We start from the raw sequence: 21,054 nt of genomic DNA, 5'->3' as shown, positions 1-21,054 counted from the left end.
TGAGGAAATGTATATATGTTAATAGAGGATGATGGAAGGGAAGGGGTTAAGCTTAGCTCAGCTTACCTTAAGAAAAATAGCCAAAAATTGAATGACTTGGTTTAGGCCATAAAGATTTTATTTCACAGGCCTGAATGCAGCCAGAGATGCAATGTTTGGGAAAGGCCTGGTCTCTTATTGTCCTTAGTGGTGAACTAATTGCTACCCTGTGGTGCCAGAGAATGGCTGGTTGGTCTCTCCATGAAGTATGAAAGGAATGGAATTGTTTGTCTCTCCAGATGCTGAAAGAGGTATCAGCAAAATCCTAGGTGTGTATTGTGACACATCAGTGTAAGATCCTGGTTCAGATTCTAGTCAGGGGTGATAGTGTGGAAACCACAGAGTCAGGTGACCAGATGCAATGTCATTCTATAGCCAGTATGGGACTTATTTTAGATATCAGTGAGAGATGAGACAGAAGTCTGTCCACACCCTGTTATTGGAACTGCCAACACAAAACACTCATCCACTTTATCTTGTCTTGCTCTAGCAAGTAAGTAGGGAGCAGAAATTCTTCAGTTAGTAAAATATAGTGAGATTAGTTAAATAACATTTTTCTGTATCTGTTTGAATCTTTCTACCTGTGTTTTTTTTATATTGCCTGTGAATCAAAACTCAGGTGTTTATTGTAAATAGATATTCAGTATTTTCATGTTTTCTATTTTATTCATTATGAAATATATTTGTACATTTCATTGTGGCTGGTCTTTTAGAAAATAGTTTAACCTTTGAGAACAATTGAATTTATTCGGTGGCACTGTGAGTTTCATGCTCCTGAAAGTCTTGCCACTTGGTCAAACATTACTATTTGTACAAGTATTAATTATTTAAGAGTAATTGGGTACCCTAGTATGTGGCATTGTGGGTGTTCTGGTGGTAGTGTATCTACCTTTTAGTCTGGGTAGAGGTGGTAGAGTAGGGAAGCTGTAACAGCCATTCCCGTGTATGTGTGTGTGTGTGTGTGTGTGTGTGTGTGTGTGTGTGTGTGTGTGTGTGTGTGTGTGTATCAAATCTCAGAGTTTGCATGTCAGCTACTTGGAACAGGGACACAGAGCACTGATTTCTGCAGAGAGAATGGTGAAGTGCTATTTGGGACCTGGAAAGGAAAACCCAGCCTTAGGTCTGGAGTGTACTGTCTGTGTGATTTTAAGGGAAATTGTGCTTGGTGCAGAGAGCTGCATCAGAAAATACTGTGTGTATCCATTTTTGTTCTAAGTGAACATTCCCCACTGGTGTCAGTGGTGAAAATTGAGGCTTCTTGATTACTGACCCAGTTGAGGGGCGTCACAGTTGTCAAAATGTGCATTGCCAGCTGGAAATGAGTATTTTGACAATTGTTGTGAAAGAAGGCAAATTGATTATGTTAATTCACATTTAAATCTCCTCAAGCCCACTGTGAAGATAGGTGAAGGCTGCCAGCCTAGCCAGATAGAATTTTGTAGATAATTCTGTCATTTGTAAATATTAATATAAGCCACAGGCTTGTTCTCTTAAATGGGAAAAATGGTGTTAAATGTGGAACTGCAAAAATGTGACAACAGTGCACTTTGCTGTAACAAAGCTAATAAGTCAATTCTTCGATGGCAAATCTTGGAGCCAATATGTCTGGATGAAGGAATTTTGGCTATGGTCTTGAGACCAGAGTTAATTGCTAGAATTTGCATGTATAAATTATTTTATTGTTCTGGCTTCCTGACCAGCTGCAATATCAAGGGCTATTAACCTGTGAGAATCTGTTAGCCTGGGAACCAGAAAGAAATGATGTAATCTGAAATGAATCAATGGTACTGTGTTATCAATTTAGGGACAGAAAGAATGATCCAACATCACGAGCACGGTCTTGCTCTGTATGTAAGTTTATTTTAGAATGGTGTTTTCTCTTAGAAATAGCTAGGAATTAGGAGGTTTAGACCAAGTGTTTTTTCTGTGATGTCAGAATGTTTCTACTGAATTATTTTAAACATTTCTCTGTGATCTCTGAACTCTTGACTAGCACTGTGTGGTAAGAAATACTCTCTTGTTTTTTATTATTTATTATTAAATATTTTTAAACCTTTCAACTGTGGCTGTTTTGTGTAGAGATAATTTAAGCTCTAAGAGTACATTGCATGTATATAGAGATACTGTACCAAGTCAATCTAATGAACCTTAACTGTTCAGTCACACTTACCATTTGGATAATAACATTGCATGGTAATAATTGGACACCCTTTCAGGGACACGAAGCACTGGTTGAATAGAGAGGGTGCTGGAGGTTTTACCTTGCCCACTAGGCTGAGATCTGGACCCTATAGATGTGCCAGTGGGGAGTCTTATTGGGGACCTAGGGAGAAACCAACCCCAGACTGACTGTGATGTCTGTGTGTTCTTAAGGGAAATTGTACTTTACTGTGCATTTATTATCCTTTCCCTATATGGACGCCCCTCGCATCACACTCACAGTTGTAGAGCTCTCGTCAACATCACCCAGGGAACCAGGAAGTAGTTCCTGTGATTCTTTCTTGAGGCAACAAAAGATGATGAAAAGGGTTTACTCAAAAACAATACAGTATACTGAATGTGAATTTGATCAATAACCCAATAAATTTAGTTAATTCCACAAGCCTGGAGGAGAAACAATACAGTAAAATTGTAAAATAAACACACAGTGTCAGTTGTCTGTTGTTACCCGATCATTGTCATTTTCAGTTATAGCAGAATTAACAAGCAAGTTAACAAGTAATTAAAATAAATTGCAGAAAATGGAGACAGTAACTGGGTACACTACTGCTGGAATGTTTCGAAAAGGACATGTTTATTAAAAGGTCAGGAACATAGAATTAAAGTGTGTTTAAAGTGGCACCAGAAGAGTCAAAGATGAATTTTAGAAGGTAAACATATTGGATCTGAGAGAGAGAAATTGGCTTAGTTAAAGATTAAGATGCAAAAAGGAAAAAAATAGAATTGTGGAAAACATTTCCTAATCCTTAGTTCTTAGAATACTTTCTGCAACTTTACGAATATGATATTCTCTATGGTTGCTGATAAGATAGCTGTGGAAGAAAAAGATAACTTGGAACATGTTTTTGTGGGAGCGTAATGAGCTGGCAGATTTTAAAAATTACTATAGAATACTCTGTCAGGAATATTGGGGGAGCAAATGGCAGTAACTAAGGAAATTATTATTTTGAGCTGGGACACTGGATCTAAATTCCCTGGACATAGTAAAGCCTTATGTGGGAACAAGAAACTCAAAATAATGTTCAGGAGTACGACTGAGGTTTAAAGGAAGGCAGGAAATGAGCAGTTTATATAATGTTGGACTAGACGATAGCTGTTGCAAAGAAAGAAAACATAGATGTAGTATATAATGTATGTAAATGAAAAAAAATGAATGTGGATTACTTTTTTTTCTGTTGATGTTTGTGTGCCTGTGTCTTAAGTGATAATTTAATAAAGGTGTTAAAAAATCATATTCCTGTATATCACTGTGTGTGAGATATGCATTTATGTGTGTGTGCGTATGTGTGTACACATACAACAAGGAGTTAAGGATGGATTTGTTTATTAAAGGTTACTGAAATTTGGTGTTAAAAATTACCTAGTGACAGAAAGCTGCAGATACTGAAGCTATAAAATATGAACAACACAGTGGAAGGCAGAGGTAAATTTCAATTTCCATATGCTGAATACATGATCCATCAAGACTGGAGACATACAGTTTCACTTCTGAGCCTATTTATTAATCATTTATTTATTTATTTATTGTAAATTTAGTAAGCCCCATGTAACAAAAGTAGTAACTGTGAGACATGTGCTTTGGTCTTTTTCAAATGACTCAATGTGAAGGTTGTCAAAATAAGGCTCAGAACTGACTGGGTGCATCTTTTATGCTGTTTATTACCTTACTCTACAACAAACTATATTAGCCTTTACTGGAATAGAAGCAGCTTAGTATTAGACACAGTGCACTGTCTGACAGATGTGCAGTCAATACTATGTAGAAAAAAGACATTTTATTGCAGATTGTAGAGTTGGCACTTGAACGAATGCCTGTCATGTTAGCTTTTGAAATGCTGTCTGCAGTACATGGAACAGTATCATGACTAGTTACATCTACTTCTTACATAGCTGGGATACTTTTAACTCTAGGTGAACTTTACTGTTTCCATAAAAATCATTCTATAAATACAAAATATTAAAACAATGAGTATAACGGTCATACAAGAAACCAACTGGTTAAAAACACAAAAAGAAAAATCTAGCAAAGCTAGACTTTCCACTGTGTGATACCTTAAACCTCTTGTATCAGAGGCAACATGGAATATATGCAAATTACCCTTTAAGGATATCAGGTGTTTCAGCTAAAGTACGTTTATGGATATCAGTTAGGTATGACAACCCTTTGTTTCCAAAAGTCAAAATTCCTCTTATGCTGTACTGATGATGCCATAAGAAGGCAGAAACATGCATATCCCCAGCTAGAGGGTTTGGCTTTATTGGCCTGAACTTGTGCATAAATAGACTTAAAAGTAAAAGAAAAAGTCATGGACATTCAGAATTGCCATTTAGCTGGAACACCTAATATCCTTAAAGGGTAATTTGCATATATTCCATGTTGCCTCTGATACAAGAGATTTAAGGTATCACACAGTGGAAAGTCTAGCTCTGCTAGATTGTTCTTTTATGTACAAAAGATTACGAAAATTACTGTGTTATTCACTGTGGCTAATATCAACTTCAGTGGGACTCTTTCCTAGGTTATAACAATGATTATGCTAGCTATGCCATGAAAGGAGACTGTAAGTTGGCATGGGCAACCAATCACCTCTCCCAGGCATGTGTTGAAAAAAAATGTACTGTCTGTAAATCTGCTGCATGCTGCCCATGAATTTTCTTCTTTGCACTACTACAACCACTGTCTTTTCACATATGTCAGAGCATCTTAAGGTATCCACACTAGCCAAACCCAGTATCCCATTTTCCAACTCCCATCCCAGTAGTTGACCAACCAGGTGTTGCGCCCCTCCCCTTTACTGATTCCTGGATCCGCCATTGTCAATATCTTTATATAAAATTTCTTCAAATGTTTCTTGATCTTGTCTCCCACTCTGTTTAATTTGCCTGTCCAGTGTTTTAATTTCAGATTTGAAAGTTATAGTTCAACCTCTTTTCCATTTATTATACTGTCTGTTTCACCATAATCATGTATCCTGCTCTTATGGAAATCTATCCTCCAGATGTTGTGTACATAGATCCTGATGTTAAACATTTTTTTATTTTTTTATTGTATTCAAACAATTTCTCTTTCAAAACTTATCATTTCTTCCACAGTTTTTCCACTGAATGCATCACTCCATTTAGTTTTGCATAGTGACTGTTCTGCTTCCATATGGTCTGTTATTAATCTTCTGTGCACTGGTTTTACATTTCAGTTTTGCAAAATTATCTAGCAGCAATTTAACTTTTATAACCCTTTGATTACTACACATCAACAGTGATCAAGGGGTTATCACTGCAGTTAGGCAAGTTAACAACATGAGCAATCAAAACCAAAAAGAACAATCTTCTCAAGTAGCTGACTGTTCTGTGGTAGAAATACTTCACAAGAGCTTTAGCAGGAAAACCTTGAAATGTTTATACATAAAAATAATAATCTTTAGCATCTCCCACAGTTCACAGATAATTAACATTTTCAAGTTCCTGTAAATCAAGAAACCCAAACTTTGCTTACTCTCTCAACTCTCCTAATCAGAACTTTTATTATTTGGGCAAAAATTACTTTAAATAATATATTGCAATAAAATGCATACTGTAATCAAACCAGATAAGAATAAAAACAGAAAACAAAAAATATGCTTTTCTTCCACTGTAGTCTATTGTGTGGCAGTGACAGCTCATGTAATGTAATACAATTGTGCCATAGATATAATAAAGAAGGGCCTCAAGTAATGAAGGTGGTGAGATTTTTGTATACCTCTGCCATGTGGGTCAACAGTAAAAAACATTAAGAGAAGCAAACTGAAGATTACAAGAAGTATTAATAAATTTACATAACTAAAATGCAGTGCTGCAAATAGGAACTATTGTGTGCTGATCCTCATGGAGGGTTAGTATAGTTCAGCTATAAAGAACATTATGTTACTCAAATAATATCTTCACTCATATAATTTAAGAATTACCTAATGCATTTGCCTTTCCATTTATATTAAGGATATAATAGCCAACAACAAGAAATCCAAAACTTAGCCCACACTACATCCTTTACAAAACTATGTTCCCATAGCATATAGAGTAAGGGAAGAGTTCATGCCAATATTCAACTTTCCATGAACATCAACACCCCACTCCATAATAAAAAACATGACATACTCTTTGTTTTGACAAAAAAGCCTATTATTCTAAATTCAAAAGTAAAATAACCTTTAATCATCCTACTTGGAACATTTTACCAAATACATAACATAGATATCTTAACACACAAAACTTACAATCTGAAATGCCAATGTAATGAATCCTTCAAAATTAGTATTCATTATAACATCTAAATTCTAATCTAAATTCTAATCGATTTGCAACCCCTACATTGCACAAACAATTTTCCATTATTTTTCTTGATAACAAACTTCCCATAAAATATTGCAGTTTTTCTCTAATTCCAGCCCACACAAAACCCTTATAATAAAACACATTTTATTTGCTAAAACAATTCATCCTATTTAGCATTATACATTCTCCATTAACTAATACAACCCTACCACCCCTGAAGAAAATGACATTCCAAATTAAATAAAATGGCTAAAATTTTCAATTTCAGCTAAGCCCAACAATCCTTTAGCCTATACTTTCAAAATGACTTTAAAGCAAATCCAGGGCCTACTATTTCACATCTTTACATATGTACTCATATAGTGCTGACTTCTCAGCATGGGTAGCCTAAAAATAATTTAGATCAAATGAAAGCTTTTCTAAACACACACACACACACACAAAACACACACACACACACACACACACACACACACACACACACACATACACATACATGAATCTTCTTTCAAGCTCTGTGCACCTCCTCTCCAGTCACGCTTTCATGAATACACATATATCATTAGCAGTAGGTCAGGCAAAAGAAAAGGAGGTGGCAAACTCTTTCTTTATAAGGAAAACTTCAAGATTCATCTCAGAACTTAAGCCTAAATGCTTAAAAAAGGTAACTGTCAGAAAATAATTCTTGTTCTTAACAGTATATAAAGCACTTCATGATATAAATTTCATGTTATATGATAAGGCATTTTTAATTACTGTTGCATGTGAAAAATACTAACGTAAACAAGTACTCCTTTTTCTTCTTTTTTAGTTTTAAGAAATGTAGGTATTACAGTGTAAAAAATAATAAAGGCTGGACAAAAGCATATTTAAGTTAATATACTGTAATCTTGGGTTGTTGAGGTGGATGGTGGGGTGTAAACGTGCACAGATTATAATATATAGAGAGCTATGTTTTCTCTTACTTTTGCATAGGTGAATATTTAGATTAACACCATTGGCTTAATCTAATAACATGTTTTTGTGTAAGCAAGTAAATAAAAGAACACGAACATACCTCTAAGACTGAGAATTCTGGGCAAAGCCATACATGATGGGGGAACAAAGGCCCAAAAATAGGGGCACTTTTTAAGTATTGCTCTTGCAGACATAGAATGTTGATAGAATTACAGATGTTGCATTAGCATGAATTTTCTTAAGAGTATGAAGTCTGTAACTCAAATGTCTGTCATTATTTTCTGACTTCAATCCATAATGATTCGCCAGTGATTTGCCAGAAAACCAAAATGTTATGAGGATCAGACTTAAAATATGAGGCAAAAACTTGGACATTCTGCGAAAATCTGTACAATTTGAGAGGTATGAAAACTGTTAAATTAAAAATTTTGTGCCTGTTTCCACTGTGCCATTACAGAGTTTCAAGTATGAAAACTGACTACAATGAAAAGTTTTCCATTAGCAAATAAATGCCCAGTGTGAATCGAAAAGTCTGCAGCTGAGGGCAGCAGTACAGTTTTTACTTATGATTATATTGAGACATGCTGAGTATAGGAGCAAACAATAAAAGCCAGAACATGTTTTTTTAAGGCTAAAAGTTTTTTTTCACATCTGTGAGCGAATAAAAATGCCATAAGAAAAGACAGCACTTAGTGTAAGTAGGAGCACAGGCTGTAACTTGCATCTTAGCATAGATAGCCTTAATTTTATGTAAGGTAAGACGTGTGCAATGGTTGATTTGGGACATTTGTTCCTATTAGGAGGGTTAAACTTCATTATTTAAAGATGTACATAGTTTTGGGTGTTTGTTTAAGGTAATAGGTTATAGGTGTTCTGGATAATGTTTGTTTTTATTTTGAGGGTTTTTACTAGAAAAAAAAGTCTTATAATATGTGACAAGTTCAAATGGAGATGACAAGAAACAACTGTACAAAAGATCAACCTCCAAAACATTAGTGGGTACACACAACAAAAGCTAGAAATGGATATTTAAAAAAGCTATCATACATAATAGGGGAGGATAATGACTTTGTTATCATAATAGCTACTCTATACATATTTGGGAACATGATACCATCATATTTACAGACAAAAAGGAAAGAATGTTGAATTATATTAAGAAATCTGAGTGCAAATAGCAATAATACATAGATGACATTTGGAAAGAAGTCAACATCTGAATTTGATAAAGAAAGGATTTTAGGAGGGATATACAGAAGAGTATCGGTGACAAAGGAAAAGGGGAGTAGTTATACTAATTTCTACAGGAGATCCAATACTGATGGCAGAGAAAAAAGATAATAATGTTAAATTTGTGGTATTAAGAGGCTACTGGCAAGGGAGGAGGATTATGCTGGCATGTATTTATATTCTGTCTAAAACTGTTATTATGGAGCTAAAGAAATGTTTGGGAGAAATAATCAGTTTTCAGCAGGGAGTACTACTTATAGGTAGGGACTGCAATTTAATTTGCAGCAGTGAGGATATATCAGGGGGACCTAGAAGGGAAAATATATCAAAAGAGGGTAGATTTCTGAAGAAATTTATGAAAAATATTTGGTATGGAAAATATTAATTCAGTAGAAGGAAATCAGAGGGAATGCATGTATTATTCCAATAGCTGGGCTAGACTTGACAACAGTTATATTTCACAAAAGCATTTCTATTTAATTGATAGCTTTGACACATATCCAATAACTATTTCAGATCATGTGTGAATAACAGCTAAAATAAAAATGCAAGATGATGTAAAAAATGAGACACTAGCACTTCTCCACCTACTTGTTAGAAAGAGTTGAATTTAAAGAATGAGTAGTGAAAACTATTCCAATTATTAGGGAAGATAGAAATTTCTTCAGAAGATATAGCTAGTAAGTGGGATAAAGTGAAACTGGAATTTAAAAATAAGGTAAAATGCAAGAAAAGAAATATAATTAAGAAGTAACAAGAATTATGTAGAGGGGCTGACAAATGTTAAAGTATTGCAGAATAAGAGGAGTCTCAAAGAGCAAGAACAGGCACAACTATAGAGTGCTACACAAAAAATAGAGAGTATGCACGAGTTTAAAAAGATTGCTGTTAAGCAGCTGTTTTTGGTAATAACTCTATAGCTTAACAACTTTTTGCACAGTGACATTCAACAGAAAGTAGAAAGAGTTGTTGCCAAAACTAGGGAGCCTATAATAAGAAAAATAACCAGAGATCCAGTACAAGTATTTAAGTTATTTTAGAAATGTTATGAACATTTTTATAAAGTGGAGAAGCATGGAAATCAGGAAAGATCACACATGAAAATATTTATGGAAGACTTAAGTATGCCAAGGTTAGAGAGAGAGAGAGAGAGAGAGAGAGATGAGGCTAAATAAGTAACAGTTAAGCTAGGAAGGAGAGTAAATAAAAATGGTGGCATATAATCAATCTGCAGGAAAATGTCCATGGATAGATGGTATTCCAGTGGAATGTTGCTTAGCTAGGAGGGAAGAAAGTTATAAAGATCTGGAAGGTTTTGTTTAACAGGATTTTTAAAGGAGAGGAAACACCATCATCCTAGAATAAAGCTGTGGTGTCTGTTTGAAGTACCGAAATATGGTAAAGACCCATCAGACCCAGCTTCCTGAAGGTCCATTTCAATTTTAAACCATGATTATAAAGTATTTATGTCTACAATAGCAAAAAGAATGGTGAGAATGATGATCCAGAAGGAAGCAGAGTGTAAGAAAATACTGCTGTTACTGGTGGGTCTTGATGCAGAGAACAGAGTCAACAGAATAATCTGGAATTGTCTGATTAGGGCAATGGAAGTATTTGGCTTCCCTGATAAAATAATTAGGTCAATTAGTAGGATATATGAGGGATCAGAGGTAAAGATTAAACTGGGAGGGTTCCTCTTGACAAGTTGCATCTGAAAAGAAGAACCAGGCAGGGATGTTCCCTTTCTCCTTTGTTATTTGCCTTATATTTAGAGCCATTGGCAAAGAAAATAAGGAACTTAGAAATGTAAGGATGTAATTCATATGTTAAAATAAAAAAGTTGGCTTTGTTTGCAGATGATATTTTTTTACACGTTAAGTCATGAAAATACACTTCAGCATTGTGGAATATCTTGAGACAGTTACAAGTCTTTACAGAACATGAAATTAAAGATAAAACAAAGGATATAGCTGTAAACTATGTACCTATACATGAAATGATCCAGAAATGCCTGTATTGATGTAGGCAGAATAAAATAAAGTATTTAGGAGAATGGAAAATATATATGATTCTGTTTTTTCAGCTACGGATATGTGGGAAGAGACTATACAAAAGATAATACAACTGAGAAACTGGAAACTTTTGCTTATGGATATGGATAGCAAGATAAAAGCAATGAAATGCTTTTAGTCCTTTTATTTTTATATACAGGTCAAACATGCTTTTATCAACCAGAGGAGACACTGTAGACAATAATTAATAAAGAGTTGAAGAAATGTATTTTGGGAAAGAGGGTAAGGGTCAAGTGGGGTGAGTTGATTCTACCAACAGAACAAGGTGGTTAAGGATTACCCGATTTGAACATTTCAGAGCTGCACAGCTAAGGCTCATATACATAACAGAAGCAGAACAATAAAATTCAAACTGGAAAGGGATGATGATGAAATAGGTGAGAAATTCAAGAAATCAGGAGAGAGTAGGATTTTGGATGCAGTTCCTTAAGGAGAATAACAACAGCCATACAGAAAGTTATATTCATTAAAGTAGTAGAAAGTATTCTAAGGATTAAGACAATATGAGAATGGAGAAGGAGATTTTGCTGATAGAGATGACTGCAATTAGCGGTACAGAGGATAGGCAGGGGGAGGTGACATTTTTTTGGAGAAAACTGGCAAAGAAACCCTAGGTATTGGGAGCAAATGACTAGAGAGTAAAAGGTAATAAAATGGGAGGAGGCTAGGAAGACATTTGGATTGCAGGATAGACACTGACTTCTGTATCAGGGATTGATATCAGAATATAGGCAAAGAGAAAGGGGTAGGAGAACCCTAAGTGAAAGACCTGCTCTGGTAGACATTTGAGTTGAATCTATAACAGAACCTGCTGTTAAAAAAGGGATAATTGGTAGGGCATATAAAATATTGCACAGGAATGATAGGAATCAATAATAGGAGATTAGAAAAGAGATTGAATAAGCATTTCACAAGGAACAATGGGAGGATATAATGAATGACTCCCAAGTATGCAACAATGTCTAGAAGATTTAAGATTATGGCTTGGAAGTGTTTGCATGGTTATTTTTATACCCCAAGCAGACTCCAAAGAACTTTTCCTAAGGTAGATGGCAAATGTTGGAAGTGTGATGGGGATGAAAGAGGTTACTGGAACATATGTTTGGGAGTATGATTAGTCGTCAGACTTCACAAATTCCCTACAAAGTACTCTGTCAGAAATATTAGGTGAGAAAATGGGTGTAACTAAGGAAATAGTTTTTTTTAAGCTGGGATACAATATATAACTTGCTTAGACATGGTAAGGCATTGTTGTTTAATTCTGGTGGCTGCCTTAAAAAACTGAATATTACAACAGAGATAAAAGAACTGGAAGTGGGATCTTTAGAAAAAGGGTAGGAGCAAATTACACAGGAAAAAAATGGAAATTGTGGAAGCAATTCATGCAGAAAAATATTTTGGACGAGGAGGAGTGAGATTTAAGGGAATGCAGGAATTAAGCAATTCATGTAATGCTGAATTAATGATAGTTATAAAAATATGTGAAGTATAATGCTTGTAACTAGGAATATGTTAATATGATTTGTTTATTTTTATATAAATGTATGCTTGCGTATGTGTTGAGTGATAATTTAACACGTGATAAAAAAATAAATGTTTACGAATAAATACACCCCTTAAAAGAGGAACACCTTGCATATTGTTGTTGCTTATCTCATCCCCTGATCCCAATCTAAGGTCAGTATATTTAACTCAATACTTACATAATCAACTCCCAGCAGGCAAAACATATTATTACTCTATTATACTTTAACCTTAACCTACTCAGCTGTAATGCACATAATGTTTGTGACTAGCTAGCATACAATGTTTTTGTTACATTAACCCACTAAAATATGAGAATGAGAAACCATTTGCTAGTAGATTTCTTCATAACCAATACTCCAAATAAAAGGGTCCAATTTCCAAAGAGAATTCCTGTTGGAATTTAGTTGCCATATCCCTGTTTACCTTATATCACTACACATCACCCAGACCCAAACCCTGTGGAAATCATTTTTTTTTCATGTTACTTTGAATAAACAAATCAAATTTAAATTAAATTTATAAAATTAAATCATAAAGTACCAATAATACCTCTAAAGGATAGCAACAATTCTAAACCAATCTTCTCTAATTTGAAATCAATCTCTGTCCTACCCACTCTTGTAAAAATTCTAAAAAAAAAAAAAAACCATACATTCATGCCCACTAAACACCTGCAACAACTGGAGAGGCCACAAAAGTACCTCACAAAAACCTTAAAGACTTAAAAAACTCCAACTATTCTCTTTCTCATATCACCTACTTAGAGGCGATCTCTGTTTGACTTACAAAGCCATGTGTGACCCAGCTCTGTTAGAAATGTTGCATTTAAAGAAATCCCAATCCCTCTGCACCACACACTCCAGAGACCTCAACCTCATTACCACAATCAGCAAACTGTGCTGGAGAGACAGGTTCATAACCCAGAAACTGCTCATGCTCTGGAATAGACTTCCCATACATGTCAAGCAAAACACCTCACTGGCCCTCTTCAAGAGAAATCTTGATGAGTGGATGGAAAATAGAAAATTTACCACAGGAATCAATCCAGTGACTTTACTCAACAGAGGCACTGGGAACTAAGGTCGGGTGGCACGATGCCAGGGTGATCCTATGGGCTAGACTTGTAAAGGCTCCAGGGCCATTAGTCTAGTACACACCTATGAACCTATGCATCAGATGCTACAGACTGCACAGGAATCAATCCAGTGGCTTTACTCAGCAGAGGCACTGGGAACTAAGGTCGGGTGGCACGATGCCAGGGTGATCCTATGGGCTAGACTTGTAAAGGCTCCAGGGCCATTAGTCTAGTACACACCTATGAACCTATGCATCAGATGCTACAGACTGCATTCAACTACATTGCCCAGTGCACCATAACAGATGATTTTTTTTTTGTTTGCATTTTCCTCCCACATTTCCATCATTTTTACCAGCCTGGCCCTTGTGCCCATTTGTCCAAGTCTACGAGTCACTCAATGCTCCCCCACACTTATTACGGTAATTGCTGGGGCTAGGCACAGCTAAGCTTCCATCCAGGAGGGCATTCCTTAGACTACCCTGCCCCTATTCTGTGGCAACATGGTATGGTCCTTGGGCAGGGGAGTGCAATGTCAGTTTATCACCTCAACTCAGTGGCAGGTTAGCCAGGCCCATTGCCACTGACTGACCATGCCATATCTGGCGATGCCCCTAGCCTCCACTAGGGATCATTATTAAGAGATACCCGCATGCCACCATTCCCCTGGGATAGTCATGCCGAAGTCTTTATGGCACTGTTTCAGTCACCCAAGGCACTAGTGACTCCTGGGTCATCTGGTTTGTAGTCAGTGCTTTATTCCACTATACCATCATAGTGGGCCTACCATAACAGATGGTATTTAAACAAATATGTCCAAAGACTAATTGAAGGGGCAATATTTAATGATCTCAATAAAGCTTGTGAATTAGTTAACCACTTTCTGCTACAGATATCCTTACTAATAAGTGGACTAAGCTCAGAGTAGCAAAGAATTTAAAAACCTTACCTGTATATAAATTCATAAGCTATAAAACAGCTTCCATGCTATAAAAATGCCAAGAACCAAGAGGAAACAATTGAGATTCAACGCACAGTCCCAAATAGACTACTTTTGACAGTTAACTAGCAAATTTAATAACATTTATTAAACAAAAAATCAAAGGTTTAGTGCTTTCATCCTAAAATGTCTTAAGAAGGACCATATTACAAAGTCATTCATTTATAGGACAAAAGCGCTAAACCTTTGATTTTGTTTTTGTTTTGTTTAATATATTTTATTGCATTTGTTGTTTAACTGTTGCCGAGTGATCTATTTGGGTCTGTACCTCTGAAGCACAATTGGTTTCTCTTAGTTCTAATACAAACTCCACTAAAACTGTTAGTCTTTCCAAAAGCACCCTCAAATTCTCTTACATTCCTCCTCCCCTTCTCACTATGCATAAACAGACTCTCCATGGAGCATCCACATTCTCTCATTGTACTCTAATCTGATGACATTGTCATCAACATGTCAGGCTCAGCTACAACAATCATAAAGGATTTGCTTGAAAAAGACCAAAAAATATTTCAAACTAGTTCATCAGCAGATACCTCATACTTATTTCAACTAAAACCAAAGCATTGATCTGGTTCAAATGAGAGGCTAGCTCTAATTTTCCCATACTGGTGTACTACTGATCATAACATTCCACTACAGACTCTACAAGCATTATATACCTAGGCCTTTAGCCTTTTGTTTTATATAAAAATAAAATTACTTAATCAAACATATATTATTCTGGGCTTGGGAAATTGCCCCCTTTCTCTCCCAAACAGCAAAAGGAAAAAGAATAATAATAGTGAAACTAGAATTTAGACTATTAATCGCAACCTCAAAAAAAAAAAAAAAAAGAAGAAACTCCCTACAGGTCACTGCAGATTCTAGTCTGACATTTTATGACTTAGTCTTCCAGATCAAAACTCCACCATCAACTCCTTTAGAAAGCAAAGTAACTTATAATTCAATAAAGATCCTCTCTACTTGTCTCCCTCCCATTTAAACTGCAGAAACAAGACTCATTCCCATATTTTTGAAGGAGACTAACTTTAAGAGGTAGAACCTGTCACTCTTGCTCACAGCCCCCGTATGTACTTTCACTGCATATTCTTCTCACAAAAATGCACTGCATCAACCAATCATTTTCAGTATTATACCCTCCAAAATATGGGAATCCAGGCCCCCAAACATAAGAAACTTTAACAAGTATCCTGTTTTTGTTCCATGTCATATTACTGACAGAAATCCCTCTATCCTGGAATAGGTGAGCCTAGAGAAAGCTCCTGCTTCCCACCCCCAGCTCATCCATTGCCTATGCCACTAATCAAACTTTGGTAATCTGGGTCACATTCATGGTTACATCACACTATGCCTCAGTACAGCGGTAACTAGACTATTTTGTTAACCAGTATGCACCTAGTTGAAAAATGCAAGTAATCTACAAGAAGCAGCCACATTGGTAGTATAATTTATGAGTCATCTAGATAATAGTAAAACAATGCCATTCATTATTCAATAAATTTACAACAAATCAAAATGTTTGAATGTAAGCTACTATCAAGGCAGTCTTAGTAGGGAAAGCAAAGAATGTAAAATATAATTATAACTAGTATATAGCTAAATAACACACAATAACAAGGTGTTGTAAACATCCAAAGTTTTACCCACATGACCTCTCTGGCAATATACGAGTCATGGTCTATAATAATTCTATAACAGATTATGCTGCTTTACCTGTAGTGATTATTGAAACTTTATTACAGTTTCTAAGTTCAGAATATTGTAATTGACCTCTAATCACTGAAGAAGTGAGTGAAACTGCATTATATTCTATGCTACTACTGGACCTGACTATTTCATTGTTTTTCCTAAGGTGAATCAGAAAGTGTTTGGGTCACATGTCCCCTATTTATTCCAGCCAAAGATGGTACTTGTTTATGTTCTAGATTTATGGGAAGGGGATACGTTTGCGGCTATTGTAAAAACATATGATTTCATTACAGCAGAAATTTTCAGGTCTATCAACATGATTAGTATTATTGGTAAATGCATTTAAAGTGTTATCTTTGGGCTGACATATAATCAATTAAATTATTGATTCATTTGGACCAACATTATATTTTAAGTGATCACTCTTGAATAACTAATCTTCTAAATGTTTACTCTAACTCGAGTAATTTGTTGAGTCTGACCATGTTAGGGAGGGTACTTACCTCTTAACTGTCTAGATTTTTGCAGAACTGACAGATTTTTAGCTCATAATTTTTGTCTATTCAACATAAAATTTGTGGTTTTCTGTCAAATCACCAAGGATTGAATTAATTAAATAATGGCAGACATTTGAGTTGTAGACTTACTATCCTGTGCTAATACAAAACCTGGTATTCTTTCAACTAAGCTTGTAAGAGCAGTAATCAAAATTTGTTCCTGATTGTCATTGTCATCGTGGTAACCTGCCCCCCCTCAGCCAAACAGTATTTTTGGCTTTTTCCAGAATTCTTATACCAAGAAATGGAGAGGTATGGAGAAATAGTATATTTTGATCTTGGAAAGGCCTTTGATACTGTGCTATGTTGTGAAATTCTCCATAATGTATCAACATTGGGAGGCAACTCTGATATTAATTAGATTTCTAACTTGTTTCGTAACCATAAAAGCAGGTTTAAGGTACATAACATGTTTTCTTCTGGGAGAATAATAAGAAAGGCATAACACAGTGTTCTATATTAGGGCTTTTTCATTTTAAAATACTTACAGCCACATTTCCAAAAAAAGGATGGTATATGGATTGTGAAGTTTGCTAATGATACAAAGACAAGCACAACTGGTTGTTGAGAAAGTGTTTTTCAATACAAAGAAATACACAGTTTCTGAATTTCTGTACCTGTAAAAGACTGCATCCATAATGAAACACGAATCAAATCTTAACATTTAAACAAATTAAGGATCTATGGGTGACCACTGATGATGTCTTGAAATCTGAGGAAAATGCTAACAACATTATTTGAAGGTATTATGATTATACAAAATATCTTTAATACCATAACCAGCAGACAATGTGTTAATTACATTGTATATGTCATTGATTGGATTGCACATTAAATACCGTGTACCATTAACTATATTAAAAAACTAGACAGAATACAATAATCCTTTATCAAAAATATTTGGACCACCAAGCTTGTCTATAACAAGGTCCACATGGAGAAGCTTCATTTAAATTCTGTCAGCTACAGGTTAATCAGAGGTGATTTAATATTGGTATACAAGTTCCTCAAAGATGGCATCCTAGCTTACACTATAGGGGTTCTGTTCTTGAAAAACTTGGTGATTTCCAGAAATAATAAAATATTACTGCAGACAGATTCCTTTAATATCACCCTGAAAAAATACATATTTTGTAGTTAAGGGCTGCTCATGCTTAGATTTTTATTACTGACTTTGAGAAGATTAGATTAAATTCAACAAACTGTAAGTTACATCCAGAATCTTGGTTTGTTGACAAATATGATGATCTTTGCACAATTTCTTTGTCCACCAAAATACACTGCAATATTGTAATAGAATAGCAAATAAAGCACAAGGCTTCTCTTCAGCTTAAATGGAGCCTGTTTCAAACACTTAAGATAACACAGCATGTGGTAACTCTCAAAACATGAAGAATCTCAATAAACTTATAAAGCATTTCATGTATTTGTGGAAGTGTAAAACATGGAAGAATACATTTATCACAGTAATCCTGTAATACAAATAACACTGAAGAAAAAGTAACTGTTCATTAAATAATGAATATTTTTTCCAATTAATAATTATATGTTTCAGCAGGATGCATCATGCCTTGTTTATGCAAGGTTATCACAGAAAAGTACATGACTGCTGTGATCACAGATGAAAGTTCTATCTGTGTGAGAGACAGAGACAGGAAGAGTCTCATACAGTGCCATGACTTTTAGCAGCAGATAAAAGTAAATATAAAAATAAAAATAGAACTGATGGTGTCAATTTCATTCTGTCCTCAACTGATGGGTTTAGATCTGACTCGACCATTGCAAAAGCTCATGGCAACATAGAACTCTCGAGCTTCTCCCTTACCCAGAATGCACCAACCCCAATTTCCTCAGATCTTGTTTGCCACCTCCAGCAAAAGATGTGGTTGTTAAACTCTCAAGCTTAAAGTTAGATAAGTGGATTTCTTGATACTAATTTTCTTGTTTCTTGTTTTTCAGTTATCTTTTTGTGTCACCTTGTACTAGCTTACTCTGTAAAATACTATGAACAGTATTTTTTTCTCCCTTTCCCCTTTCTTGTCTTCTATGCTTATTGCAGTTCTTGGCTATCTTTGTAGGTAGTTTCTTCTTTTCCATTTTTTTTCTTTAAAAAAACTTTATAATCTTTTCTCCATTTTTTTACTTTAGTGTTCTGAAGTAGTTTGTTGACAGTTTAAAATTGACAGGTTAAAGTTCAAGATAGACTTTAAAATTTTTAAACATACAGTTTTACACTTTTTTGGAGTGTCTTTGTTGTTATTGTTATTATCCTACTAGTTGTTAGTGGTAGAGTTTGGATATTAAAATGTCTGAAAAAGAGTAAAGCCTGGCAGGCTTTAAGAAATGTGGTAAATGTGGTCAAAATTTCCTTTTCTGATGCTCACACACTTTGTATGTTCTGTCTTGGACCCCTTCATCTCCAAGAAAAATTCTTCCATTCATCATGCATTCAATCCCAGTGCCCTGGTTGAACAAAAGAACAAATTAATACTGAAGGGATTACTTCCATGTTCCTTTAGCGAGGCCTTATCTGGAGGTTCAGTAGAAAAATCAAGGAGAGTGTCTCCCACTTCTCCAAGCACCACAACTGCCTCTTCTGAGACTTTGGAGAAGTCCTTGAAAAGATATTTTTTGAATCCATCAGTTCCTTTGGATCTGAAAAAGAAAAGGCTTAAATCTTTGGATCCCACTTCATCCTTGGATCTGAGACATATGAAGAAATAATCATTGTATCGGACTGCCTCTTCTATTCTGAAAAGCTCAGTATTAAAAAATACCTTGGATCAGACCTCCTCGGATCTGCCACAAAGACCTGCTGATGTATTAAATTACCAAGAAAAATATACTCTTACTCACTGGACCCAGTTCCCTCCAGGGTTCCTTCCCTTTTCTTAGAGAGGCTAGTATCTCCTTCAGGGATGTTCACTCGCTCTTTCAGAAGCTTTACAGAAGATGATGTGGAGAGATTAGTAAGAACAATTCTGCAGCAGCAAAGCCAGTCAGTTATCCTTTTGGCTCCTATCCCATTGGGTCAGGAGATCCATACATGCACTACTCCACTCTTGACAGTTTTCCCTCTGACTCCTTTCAAGGCATCAAAGCCCTTAGATCTGAGTTATCTGGGCTCATTGGCTTTGGATCCAAGAATCATTTTATCTTCAGATTCAAGGCTTGCTTTGATCTCTTTGGTTCAGGCGGATCCAAAGAGCGCTCAGATCCAATTCTTCCCTGTCGGGTCCAAGGTGCTTCACTCAACTCCCAAGAGTTTCAGAGCTTTCTCTACACCTCAGAGCTTTGGCAATGGTCAGTTAGGCTCTGACTTCAGCCTTGGGAGGACTGTCTTCAGGGCAGGATGGAACCAAGGATCAGAAACTTGCCTTCTCTGATCTAGGGTCCTAACCCTCACCAGGGCAGTCCGCCTTTGCAGTCATGGAGAGAGCCATGTCTGCACCTGTGACTCAGATGGCACCCACTGCCTGGGATACTCTGTCAACATCTGTACTGCCTCTGTGTCTACAGTCTCAACTATTCTCTGCACACAGACAGCCGGTACCAAAACCTGAGGCTTTCCATCAGGATATCCCCACTTCTTCTAACACCTCCCCAGAATACTCCACTGAGAAGGTCCCTACGAAGAAAACATGCAAGAGGAAGCATTTAGATTCCCCTGAATCTGTCACCTAAGATACAGATTTTGATGAGTGTGAAATGACCCCATGGTCACCTCTTGATGATGTCTCATTCGGAGACATCCTAGAAATTCTGAAACAGAGAGGTGGCTAAAAGCCCAGCAAATCTTCATCAGACGGATCTGTACTCCTGGAGGTGTTCAGTACCAACCCATGTACCTCCTGCTTGACCACTGACAAGCTCATTAATTTGATCTCTTGGAGGGCATGGAATGAGCCAGACACCATTGAGCCAATTCAAGGAAGCCTGATAAAATCATGACAGCTCCAGAGGATAAACAGTTTTGGTCCAAGAGAGTGTCTGTTGATGTCATGGTTGTGGCAGTGGCCATTAAGAAGGAACTTGTGGAAGAAAATTCCTCGGTTCTTCTTTGCAATGCAAGAAGAAATCTGGGTGACGGACAGATTTGGGAAGCATGTCTATGCTTCAGCAACCTTCGCCTTAAGGTCACTGAACTATTTGGTACATTTCACAAGGCTACAGAGAGACGTGATTAAGGAACTACCTGACACCCTCTTTGGATCCATTTCTAAAGAGGTGAAAGCATCTGTCACCTCTCAGTTGGCTACCCTGCAATTGATATCCAATTGCTCCATGAGCTTCATTTCTAATGTAGCAGAAGGAACCTCAAGGGCAGCAGGTTCAGGTGTTGCCATTAGGAGACATGCCTGGATTCACTTATGTAATTTG

This window comes from Protopterus annectens, chromosome 3.part1, assembly GCF_019279795.1.
Source record: "Protopterus annectens isolate FY-2018-M chromosome 3.part1, PAN1.0, whole genome shotgun sequence".
NCBI classification, from domain to species: domain Eukaryota; kingdom Metazoa; phylum Chordata; order Ceratodontiformes; family Protopteridae; genus Protopterus; species Protopterus annectens.
The sequence above is the reverse complement of the archived record's forward strand: the minus strand, read 5'-3'. Positions refer to the sequence as shown.